An 11042-nucleotide genomic window follows, 5' to 3' on the forward strand; every position below is an offset into this window, starting at 1 on the left:
GATTACATGTATCTTCATTTTTATTGAACTTGTTTGTATGTTCCCATGCAAATAGTATTGTAAAAATTTAAAATTTTAAGTTTCTTGAATAGTGATGAACAGCTATCAGTTCTTCTAGCATTAGCCATTATTCTGACAGTTACTTTTTGCAGTTTGAAATTTTTTTAGCATGATTCAACTGGCTCCATATTTCTATCCCACAGGTCATGATAGCATTAAATAATGAGAAATACATTATTTATAAGCAGCATCTGTGACTAGTGGTTTAATTTGCTAGTCATTTGATGTTTCTGAGAACAAATACAGCTCAACTTAGTTTGCTTGTTAGGGCAGCAATGTGAGCTTCCCATTGCAACAGTTGTCTATAGTGAATCCTGATAACTTTGTGTTTTGATCTAAGCTCATATCCAGTTTTTGTAATTGTGGTAGTTCCTTTACTCTCCATCTGTTGACATTCCTAAACAATATTGTTTTTATTTCACTGTCCACGTAATAGTGTCTTTAAATAGTAAAATGTCACCAATAGGAATTTTCTGTGACTTGTGGAAAGCATTTGACTGTGTGAACCATGATATTATGTCACAGAAATTACAATTCTAAGGTATAAATGGAATAGCATATGAGTGGTTTAAGTCATACCTACAGAACAGGAAACAAAAAGTTTCCTTATATGGGTCAAGTGATTTAAATAAGTCCGCCACTTCAACTAACTGGGGTGAAATTGCATTAGGTGTTCCACAGGGTTCAATCATGGGTCCCCTTCTGTACTTGATATATCCTATCCTATCTTAAACAGGAAGTTCAACTGACACTGTTTACTGATGATACAAGCATCATTATTAATCCTGTAACAGAAAGTCCAATTGAAAATAATACAAATAAGGTCTTTGGAAAAGTCATTTTTTCTGCAAATGGACTTGCTCTAAACTTTGAAACAATGCAGTACATCCAATTTTCTGCTGCAAAAAGTACAGTTCCTTCAATAAATATAACATATCAACAGAAGTCAGTGGACATGGTAGAGTATACTAAGTTTTTGGGTGTACATATAGATGAGAATCTTAATTGGAAAATTCATATTTTGTATCTTCTAAAGCAACTAGGCTCAGCAACTTTTGAAATCAGAATAACTGCCAGTTTTGAGGATACAGAAATTAGTAAGCTAACATACTTTGCATATGTTCACTCTCTCATGTCATAGGGAATAATATTTTGGGATAACTCAACATTTAGACAAAAAGTATTCACTGCTCAAAAGAAAGTGGTTAGAATAATGTGTGTGATTCATAGTCACACATTTGCAGGCATCTTTTTAAAAGATTGGGAACTCTTAAAACAGCTTCACAGTACATTTACTCACTAATTAAATTTGTTCTCAACAACATGGACCAGATTAAAAACAACAGTGACATTCATGATTACAATACCAGAAAAAAGAAAGACTTACACTATCCTTTACTCAACCTATCTTTGGCTCAGAAAGGGGTAAAATATGCAGCTATAAAAATTTTCGACAAATTACCACATGAAATAAAATGTCTGACAGACAGCAGTAATAGCTCAAAAATAAACTGAAATCATATCACATTGACAACTCCTTCTATACCATAGATGAATTCTTGAATAGGAATAAATAAATCTATTAATAAATATATGCATTTTGTGCCATTTAAGGGAATGTGGCAAATAATAGAAATATTAATCTTTAACTCTGTATTGTAATATATATATTAAAAAATCTTGTTGCATATGTGCATTTCTTGTGCATTTGACATGTTACACATCATGATGGCTACCGTACAATGCGAATGATCAATGGAACACACAACCAACTAACTAACTTTTCTTTTTATTTAGAATTAGCATATTGGTTCCTAGCCAGACCTCAGAATCTGGGAGGATGGAGGCTCATGCTCTTTCTGGCCAATCTGATTTAGGTTTACTGTGATTTGCCTAAATAATTTCATGCAAATGCCGAGATGGTTCCTCCATGATGTGTATGTCTATATGTTTTCTTTGTGTTAAGCTGGCAAATGTTATGTCATTGTAAGATGATCTTCCACTGAATGAATTACTAATGCTATAAGAAATTGCTAAATGCTTGGATGACATTTGTACAGTTGGTCCTGTAGAAATGTTTTTCTGACCATGAGCTATTACTACACCATTTATTCTATATCACACTCTAAAACAACATACATAATGCTATCTGTGAAGAACAACTGGTGATGAGGATAAGAGATTAGGAAGGAGACTGTGTGAACTTTTTATTTATTTATTCTTTGCCCATAGACTCTAGCTGACTAATTTTCAGCTAAGAGTATGGGGAGTCACACAATTTTATGTACACAATACATGTACAGTAAAAAAAAAAAAAGAAAACAAGATTACGTTTTACAGAGACATATGAGACTATTATGTGAGGCAATACTGGCCCTACAACTTATCTTAGAAGAAAGATTAAGGAAAGGCAAACCTACATTTCTAGCATTTGTAGACCTAGAGAAAGCTTTTGACAATGTTGATTGGAATACTCTGTACCAAATTCTGATGGTGGCAGGGCTAAAATACAGGGAGCGAAAGGCTATTTACAATTGGTACAGAAACCAGATGGCAGTTGAAGGGTATGAAAGGGAAGCAGTGGTTGGGAAGGGAGTGAGACAGGGTTGTAGCCTATCCCCGATGCTATTCAAACTGTATATTGAGCAAGCAATAAAGGAAACAAAAGAAAAGTTTGGAGTAGGTATTAAAATCCATGGAGAAGAAATAAAAACTCTGAGGTTCTTCGATGACATTGTAATTCTGTCAGAGACAACAAAGGACTTGGAAGAGCAGTTGAACAGAATGGATAGTGTCTTGAAGGGAGGATATAAGATGAACATCTACAAAAGCAAAACGATAATAATGGAATGTAGTCGAATTAAGTTGGGTGATGTTGAGTGTATTAGATTAGGAAATGAGATACTTAAAGTAGTAAAGGAGTTTTGCTATTTGGGGAGCAAAACAACTGATGATGGTCAAAGTAGAGAGGATATAAAATGTAGACTGGCAATGGGAAGGAAAGCGTTTCTGAAGAAGAGAAATTTGTTAACATCGAGTATAGATTTAAGTGTCAGGAATTCGTTTCTGAAAGTATTTGTATGGAGTGTAGCCATGTGTGGAAGTGAAACATAGACAATGAATAGTTTGGACAAGAAGAGAATAGAAGCTTTCGAAATGTGGTGCTACAGAAGAATGCTAAAGATTAGATGGGTAGATCACATAACTAATGAGGAGGCATTGAATAGAACTGGGGAGAGGAGGAGCTTGTGGCACAACTTGACTAGAAGAAGGGATCGGTTGGTAGGACATGTTCTGAGGCATCAAGGGATCACAAATTTAGCATTGGAGGGCAGTGTGGAGGGTAAAAATCGTAGAGGGAGACCAAGAGATGAATATACTAAGCAGATTCAGCAGGATGTAGGCTGCAGTAGGTACTGGGAGATGAAGAAGCTTGCACAGGATAGAGTAGCATGGAGAGCTGCATCAAACCAGTCTCAGGACTGAAGACCACAACAACAACATGTATTTTCTATCATGGTACAACATAACAGCTGATAATTAATATAATATTTAATAATCATTCATGCTTTATATACCTTCTCTAGCAGATATAATTTAAAATGATTTTTAAATAAATCTAATTCCTTTGCTTTCTTAATAGATTTTGGTTGCTTGCTAAAAAACCTTTTGCCTACACTCATCATCTATTTGAAATTTTGTTGTCTTATGCAATAACTGTCCTTTTCTCTTGTTGTGTAGTCATGTACATCTTTATTTTGGAGGTTTATCACTTACTTTCATTGCCATAATATTCACATGTTTATAGAGCGTGTACACCATCATAATATTATGGTGTAAAATAGCTTATCTACAAGTTTACCTGTGTAGTATTTTGGCTATACATCTCTCTGCTCTGTCCTAAATTTTAAATACTCTTTTTAAGCAGCTGACTTGTACAGTTCATCATACATTGAAGAGCCAAAGAAAATAGTACACTTGCCTAATATCACATAGGGCCCCCACGAGCACACAGAAATGCCACAGCACGATGTGGCTTGGACTCGACTAATGTCTGAAGTAGTGCTGGAGGGAATTGACACTATGAATTCTGCAGAGCTGTCCATAAACCCATAAGAGTATGAGGGGTTGGAGATCTCTGCTGAACAGCACGTTCCAAACCATCCCAGATATGCTCAATAATGTTTTTGTCTGGGGAGTCTGGTGGCCAGCAGAAGTGTTTAAACTGAGAAGAGTGTTTCTGGAGCCACACTGTAGTAATTCTGGATGTGTGGGGCATTACATTGTCCTGTTGGAATTTGCCAGGTTCATGAGAATGGACAATGGACATGAATGGATGCAGGTGATTAGACAGGATGCATGATGTCGTCTCCATACCAGTACATGTCCATCCCCTTGATACACTTTGAAATGAGACACATCCGACCAGGCAACATGTTTCCAGTCATCAACAGTCCAATGTCAGTGTTGACAGGCCTAGGTGAGGTGTAACGTTTTGTGTCATGCAGTCATCAAGAGTACATGAGTGGGCCTTTGGCTCTGAAAGACCATGTCGATGATTTTTCATTGAATGGTTGACACGATGACATTTGCTGATTGCCCAGCACTGAAATGTGTAGCAAACCGTGGAAGCATTGCACTTCTGTCATGTTGAATGATTCTCTTTTGTCATCATTGGTCCCATTTTTGCAGGATCTTTTACCTGCCACAGTGATGTCAGAGATTTGATGTTTCACTGGATTCCTGATATTCATGGAACACTCAAGAAACGGTTGTATGGGAAAATCCCCACTTCATCACTACCTCAGAGATGCTGTGACCCATCACTCATGTGCCGACTATAACGCCACATTCAAACATACTAAAATCTTGATTACCTGCTGTTGTAGCAGCAGTAACCAATCTAACAACTGTGACAAACTTGTTGTCTTATATAGGTGTTGCCAACTGCAGTGCCATATTCTGCCTGTTTACATATCTCTGTATTTGAATACGCATGCCTACACCACTTTCTTTGGTGCTTTAGTGTATATGAATTAAGTAGTACAGATGTGTGTACACAAATCCATAGTACTTTGGCCACCCACAACCTTGCATTTTGTGCATGAGGGAAATCTGTGTGTATATCTTTCCACACAGTACATCTACACTGATCAGCCAGAACATTATAACCACCTACCTAATAGCCGGAATGTCAACCTTTGGCACAGATAACAGTAGTTACATGTCATGGCATGGAAGCAGTGAGGCTTTGGATGGTTGCTGGAGGGGGTTGGCATGACATCTGCACACACAAGTCACCTAATTCCCATAAATTCTAAGGAGGGGGGTGGGGATGAGGGAGGGGGCGATGAGCTCTGATGCCATGTTCAATCGCGTCCCAGATGCGTCTGATCGGGTTCAGATCTGGCAAGTTTGGGGGGGGGAGGGGTGGGAGGGTCAGCATATCAACCTTGGTGCATGCCACTGTGTTCATAGAACTACTCTCTCACACTCCTGGTCTTGTAACATAATGCACTGCCTTGTTGAAAAATGCCACTGTCGTCTGGAAACATCATTGTCATGAAGGGATATATGTGGTCTGTAACCAGTGTGTGATACTCCTTGGCCATCATGTCTTGCATGAGCTTCACTGGACCCATGGATGCCCATGTGGTTGTTACCCAAAGGATGATGGAGCTACCGCCAGCTCATTTCTGCCTCACAGTAGTACAGGTGTCGAGGTGCTGTCCCCTGGAAGAAGGATTTGTACCCTTCCATCGGCGTGATGAATAAGATATTGGGATTCATTAGACTGTAAAATGTTTTGCCACTGCACCAATATCCAGAGCCGAAGATCACATGTCCATTGCAGCTGTAGTTGCCAATGTCATGGTGCTAACATTGGCACATGCATGCGTTGTCAGCTGTGGAGGCCTATCATTAGGTGTCTTCTGTGCACTGTGTGTTCAGAAACACTTGTACTATGACAAGCATTAAAGTTTGATCTTAGTTCCGCCACAGTTCACCACCTGTCCTGTTTTACTGATGTGCCCAGCCTATGATGTATGATATCTGTAATGAGGGTGTCCACCCAGTCCCATGATGTTTGGACGTGGTTTCCCATTGGTTTTCCACATGTTGAAGACACTCACTACACCACTCCTTGAACACCTGGTGAGTTGTGGTGTTTCCAAAATGCTCATGTTGAGCCTCCAGGCATCAAAGTGTGGCCTTGGTCAAATTCAGACAGATTGTGCGTCTTCCCCATTCTACAATCGGACAACATGCTTACTGATACTACACGCACCATGCTTGTGTCTGACTAGCAGTCATTCCTCGCCAAGTGATGTTACTATCACCTGGGTGGGTTTATACAGATAGCAGGACAGTGGTCACAATGTTCTGGCTGATCAGCATATGTGCTCACGCATGTCAAATACTTGTTTATAATAGGTCTTAGAAAAATAGGGCTGCCTACTTCTTTAACTGCCTCACTATTTAATTTAATATTTACGCTCTACATTTCGCCCTGTTCTGTTTGGAACACCATGTACATTTGTTGTGGCTTAATTTAGAAAAATATAGTTTTGTACTGGCTATATATTTGCAGCCTCAGTATTTAAGAGCGAATATTTTTCAAGCTGCCCCTTTGTATCAGCAGCACATATAATTGCAGTGTCATTGGCATACATTGTAAGTTTCAGTTTTATATATTTGGGGAAATCATATATGTAGAGAATAAACAGTATTGGCCCATACGTGGAACTGTGTGACACCCCCGTGACAATTTGTAATTCAGATCTGTGATTAATTATATTTTTTCAGTAGCATGTCTGATTTCTGTGCACTCTTTCTGTGATTTGACTTTGTCACAGCACTTCCCTTGAGTCCAATACTGACAGAGTTTCTCAATTAACCTGGAATGATTTATGCTTTAGTTGGGAACATGAGGATCCTAAAACTATTCTGTTGCCTGTCAGCTGAACTCAAAATATGTTCAATGAAATCTGTTCAAGCCATTATTTTGATTTCCTTTCTCTGAAACCAAGTTGTGGTCAGTGTAGTATTTTAGATTTATTTATAAAACTTGCACTTCTGTCCTACTTTACCATTTCATATAATTTAGCAAAAGTGGATATCACTGATACTGACTTGTAGTTTCCTAATTAACCTTTGTTTCCTTTCTTAAATGCTGACTTGACTTTACTCATTTTTATTGAAGCTGGAAATATATGTTCCACTGTCACAGCATTCAGCACATGTATCGAGAATTTTAGAATAGTTTCCCTACATTTCTTTATGAGCTATGATGTAACACCTTCTGAGCTAGATGTATGTTTGCCAGTGTCTTTATTAGGTTTGAAACTTCTGAATCAGTTGCTGGTATGAATGCAATGCCAAGCATCTCATGGTGGTTTGCAGAGTATAAATGTAGATGTATGGCTTATACTGGAATTTTTGGCTTTGTACTTTCTGCATGTGTTTTATTTTGGTTTATGAAATGATCTGCTACAGTCATATTGTATCTGTTAAAAATGTTTGCTATTTATACAGGATCTACATCACTTTTGCCATCTTTCATTGTGGAGATGTCCTCTGTCAATTTTTTTTACCTGTCTCTTCATTTATGAAAGACCATAAGTCTGGTGAGTAATTTCCTCCTTTATTTACAGCTGTACAGATGCATAATTCCTTTGTTTGGTGAGTAACTTCCTCCTTTTTTTACTGATGCATAACTCCTTTGTTTCCCTGATAAAAATTCAGTACCTATTCTTTTTTATTGTTTTCTAGCCTCGTGGTGACAGGACATGTATGATTAACATAATTATTAATTAAGGTTATAAGCTGATCCCATTTAGTATTTGCATTATTGTCTGCATACGCTGCTTCCCATTTTCTGCCATTAACATCCTTTTTACTTGAATTAAGTTTTGTGAGTTTATCTGCCTTTTTTTTGCTCCTATATCTTTTGTTCACTTCCAGCAGTCTTTATGTTAATGTCTATCACGATGGAAAACTGTCTGCTTGTGTGGAGTATATTACCTGGGTGTCACTGCATGCAGCAGTATTTGTTATTATGTGATCAACAGTAGTTTCACTATGCTTAGTTACCCTAGAGGGTCTATATATTTTTATTTTTATGTCAAAAGTATGCCGTAAGTCCTGTAGTGTCTTAGGGTTTTCTGTATTTTCCCTGGTATCTGTGTACAGATCCCTAATTAATTTAATAAGCATATTCTTTTGAACACTCTTGAATTATATCTTCTAGCTGTTCAAAGAATATTTTTACTTCATCATATGGTAAACATTTCAGATCTAATACACAGCACAAGTTCCCTGCAATTTTTATTTCCACTGCAGTAGTCTAAGCTCATTTCCATAATGCACTTTGTGATATTTTGGATGGCTTTAGTTGACTTGTAGTGAGATAAGATGGCAGCTCTGCCACCTTTCTGAAATGTTCTGCAAAAACTGTTTACATTTGCATAATGTTTCAAGCTGTGGATCTCCATCTGGTTTTCTCCAAGATCGTGTTCTGTGACTACTATGATATTCGGCTTATGTTCCTACAAAATTACCTGTAATTCATGTGCATTATCATTTATGTATTGTACATTGTGGAGAAGTATTCTGTTTTCTTTAATTTTCATGATTCCTCTTCCAGTGATGCACTAAGCATTTAACTAGCTCCCCATGCTTTAGTTACACTGCATTACTTTTCACAGGTTACACCACTAAAACTGGAACATTTGGCAATACCAGTAGTTTTACACTAGCAACTGAATTGAGTACTTTCACTTACGTATTTTTCTGGCACCTTCCTCTGCTGACACAATGTTGTAAAAAAAAACCTCACTTAACATGGCAAGGCCTCCTAGGAGTCAGGCACCTAGCTTGACTGTACGTTGCTGCTGTTGCTGCCGCTGCTGGTGCTGTAGGTCTCTCAGATATTGGGCCCATCTGTTGTGTGGTTGCTGTTGCTGATGGCTCCAGTGTTCTGCATCTCAGTGGCTACCCTTCTTTAGTTGCTACCGTAGTTGATGATCCATCTGTGTTTGCTTTTGGTACCTGTGAATAGCCTGTTTGCTCTTCAATGCAGGAAGGGGTACAGGTGACAAAGTGTTGTAGCCCAGATTTTTGCATTTGAGGACTTTTTTGTGGTTCAAAGTAGAGTCTTTCTAATCTCCCCCTCCCTCAAACTTTGTTGTTCTTGTCACTACTATTTTCGATGGTATGGTCTTTTTTTTTTTTTTCAAAAATATGAGAGGAGTAAGATTTACAATAAACTTTTTACTTATCTTCTTTTCTTGTAGCCGGCTCCAGTTCTTCTTGTCTAAGGGCTGACCTGTGAAGCTGGAATTTTCATATTTTAGGATGTCATGGTCCCAGTTGACATAATTAACTCTGAAGTAATGCACTGCATCTTCAGACCATCCGACCGCCGTATCATCCTCAGATGAGGATGCGGATAGGAGGGGCGTGTTGTCAGCACACCGATCTCCCAGTCGTTATGATGGTTTTCTTTGACCGGAGCCGCTACTATTCGGTCGAGTAGCTCCTCAATTGGCATCACGAGGCTGACTGCACCCCGAAAAATGGCAACAGCTCATGGTGGCCCGGATGGTCACCCATCCAAGTGCCGGCCACGCCCGACAGCGCTTAACTTCGGCAATCTGACGGGAACCGGTATACCCAATGGGGCAAGGCCGTTGCCTAACATGAAGTAAGCCTGCGCAATTTTTTTTTTTTTTTTTCATGATAATTTATACTCTCCCATTTTTCTATATTGCACTATCTTTTGAATTTTCACATCAACAAAGCCGAAATTACATTGTTCTTCCCAAATAAAATAACATGTCCGGTCACAACAAAGGCATGCCCACTACCACTTCACTCTATGGTAATAACAATATTCCAAAGGGTTTACAAATTTTCTTGACAAATGAATTTATTGTAATTTATATTATTATTTTATAAATGAATCCAGAAATAAACATAATAAATAGCACCAAATCGTGTAATAAGTAGCAGAAATTTTAAGTGTGCCAAATATTTCATAGTTTCAATTGTTTCTAAAAAAAAAAAATTTCAGTTTTACATCCAGAGGTAATACATATTGATTGTAACAACAAAAATAAAGTAATTTCTTGTTATAGATATTAGCTTGAAATATAACACATTGTATACAAAATCATATGAAATTTTTCAGAAAAACAGCGGAGATAATATTAACTTGTTAAAAACTCGAAAATTAGTTCCGGTATTGACTACTTCTGTTGAGGAAAAGTAATGCTAGAGGAGGGTGTTCCTTTACACCTTAATATCTCTACACTGGGGCACACAATGATCACTGCTTATTAAATATGCAGTTTTTTTTCCTTAAAATGGGTTTTCCCTTTCCATTTAAATGCATGCCAAGTATTGTATGATTGCGAAGAAGTATGCGCTGGAGCAGTCCTCGAAAATTTTTCTGTGTGGTGCAAACATCTGAAGCAAGCAGGAAACCATGCCACAGAGACGATTCAAGATTCCTACAGCAAAATGATCGATTTTGAAAGGGGTCAAATTATGTTCTTCCACCAAGTGGTGGGATGGTCCTTTCTGAGAATTCAGTTGCTTCAGTCCTGGGTGGCGCTGAGTTAAGAGGGGAATGTTCCTCTGTGGCCAGATGGTGGGTCTTTGGGATGTGGTGGGTGACTGGAAAGATAAGGGATGGGCGGTTTGTTTTTGTACAGGGTTGGGAGGATAATTATGGTCCGTAAAGGTCTCAGTGGGACCCTTGGTGTATTTTGAGAGGGACCACTTGTCACTGCAGATGCAATGGTCATAGATGGCCAGCCTGTATGGAAGGGACTTCTTCATATGCAATGGGTGGCAGCTTTTGAAGTGAAGGTATTGCTGGTGCTTAGTAGGTTTGATATGGATAGAGGTCCTGATGTAGCCCTCTTTGAGGTGAAGGTCAGCATCTAGGAAGGTGGCTTGTTGGGTTGAGTAGGACC

Source organism: Schistocerca americana, chromosome 9, assembly GCF_021461395.2.
Source record: "Schistocerca americana isolate TAMUIC-IGC-003095 chromosome 9, iqSchAmer2.1, whole genome shotgun sequence".
Lineage (NCBI taxonomy): Eukaryota > Metazoa > Arthropoda > Insecta > Orthoptera > Acrididae > Schistocerca > Schistocerca americana.